The sequence below is a fragment of the Heterodontus francisci genome, unplaced genomic scaffold (genome assembly GCF_036365525.1).
Source record: "Heterodontus francisci isolate sHetFra1 unplaced genomic scaffold, sHetFra1.hap1 HAP1_SCAFFOLD_102, whole genome shotgun sequence".
Taxonomy (NCBI): Eukaryota; Metazoa; Chordata; class Chondrichthyes; order Heterodontiformes; family Heterodontidae; genus Heterodontus; species Heterodontus francisci.
In genome coordinates this window covers 4,105,882-4,107,882 of record NW_027140380.1, presented here as the reverse complement: position 1 = coordinate 4,107,882, position 2,001 = coordinate 4,105,882, and the positions used below count along the sequence as shown (strand labels likewise).

General features: G+C 47.2%; 1 non-coding gene across 1 annotated transcript; it reads left to right on the top strand.

Annotated features, from left to right (window-relative positions):
• Positions 1-839: 839 nt before the first annotated feature.
• On the top strand, positions 840-930 carry trnar-ucu (transfer RNA arginine (anticodon UCU)). Its single transcript is given in 2 exon segments — positions 840-876; positions 895-930. It is a non-coding gene; the product is annotated as a tRNA-Arg (tRNA).
• The last annotated feature ends 1,071 nt before the right edge of the window (positions 931-2,001 follow it).

The following is a 2,001-nucleotide window of genomic DNA, read 5'->3' as shown; positions in this document are numbered from 1 at the left end:
TTGGCCTTCACACGAGGGGTCATGAGTACAGGAGTAAAGATGTCTTGTTGCAATTGTATAGAGCCTTGGTGAAACCGCGCTGGAGTATTGTGTATAGTTTGGTCTCCTCATCTAAGGAAGGATATACTTGCCATAGAGGGAGTGAAACAGAGGGTCACCAGACTAATCCCTGGGATGGTGGGATTGTCTTATGAGGAAACTGGGCCTGTATTCCTTAAAGTTTCGAAGAATGAGAGGTGATCTCATTGAAACTGATAAAATTCTTATAGGGCGTGACAGTGTGGATGTAGATAGGATGTTTGCCCTGGTTGGTGAGTCTAAAATCAGGGGACCAAGTCTCAGAATAAGGAGTAGGCCATTTAAAACTGAGATCGAGTTGAATTTCTGCACTCAGACGGTGGTGAATCATTGGAATTCTCTACCGCAGAGAGCTGTGGCTGTTCAATCATTGAGCATGTTCAAGACATAAATTGTTAGAAATCTTGATACTCATGACATCAAGGGATATGGGGAGAGCACGGGAAAGGGGCGTTGAGGTGGATGATCAGCCATGATCGAATTGAATGGCAGAAAAGGCTCGACGGGATGAATGGCCTACTCCTATGTTCCTCTGTTCCTAACAGAGTTGGCGCCAGCACGCAGCCTTGCTTTACCCCACTGCTGATCTTGAAAGTGTCTGATGTTGCTCCATTGTAACTGATGGAACTGTGCATGTTCTCGTGGAAAGAAGAGATGATGCCCAAGAGTTCAGGAGGGCAGCCGAGTTTCCATCGCAATTTGAAGAGTCCGTCTCTGCTGACAAGATCAAAGGCCTTGGTGATGTTTATCAAAGTATGTGCGGCTCTGTGGCGCAATGGATAGCGTGTTGGACTTCTAAGTAATGATAAAAAAGGCATTCAAAGGTTGTGGGTTCAAATCCCACCAGAGTCAGATTTTGGACCAGAGACAGAAGAGCACGACGGAACAGAGAGTGAACAAGTGTGTCAAAAGCACCGACTCAGAGACAGAGCGAGAGAGAGGAGCACAGCAGGAGCAGAGCTGGGGTAAAAAAATCAAAAAGTGATATTACAATGGAGAGTGAGAGCAGGGAAACAGAGAGCCGCTGGGGTGAGTTCACAGGATTTGGTTCTTGCTTCGGTGCAGTGGAAGGAGCTGTTTGGTGAGGATCTGTTGAGCTGTGACATCACAGGCAAGCAGGTAGTTGATTGGTTTGGAAAAAGCTGCATGTTTGATGAGTATCTGTAAGTGATTAAGGTCCATTTTTCTGCAAATGGAAAACTGTAATTGACATGACAATTGTGAAACGGAAGGGTTGGGAAGAAACTCATGAGAGTATTGAAGGAAACTGATATCCCTTGCAATGTTTGTATTTTTTGGTGCTGTTTGGAAACTGTTTGGCAATGTAATTTTTACAGATGTTTATGAATAAAGTATATTTTGGAAATAAAAAAAAAGTGTTTAGTTTCTGCGGCAAAACACCTTTGACCACCGGTCCATCAGGCAGTGGTCTGCACGGAATGTCCTCAAGGGCCTACGGGAAAAGGAGATGGTGGATCCTGTCGGATGGTTCCCCGAGCAGATAGTCAAAGGCATTTGGCGGAATGCCTCATCACCAGAACTTTCAAACAAGCACCAAGACGTAGCTTGACTGGTGGTGAGACGGGCCCTTTCCGTCAGATCCTTCCTGCACACCCGAAGTCTCGCCCCCTCCGCACAGTGCCCCCGCGTAGGCTGTGGTGGGGAAGAGACGGTCGCCCACCTCCTCCTGGAATGTGTCTTTGCAAAGCAGGTGTGGAAAGAGATGCAGTGGTTTTTGTCGAGGTTCATCCCAAGCAGCTCTGTAACACAGGAGTCTGTGCTCTCAGGGCTGTTCCCAGGGACGCTCACCGAGACAAACATCAACTGCTGCTGGAGGACTATCAATTCGGTGAAAGACACCCTTTGGTCTGCCCGAAACTTGCTGGTCTTCCAGCGCAAAGTGTTGTCCACCACCGAATGTTG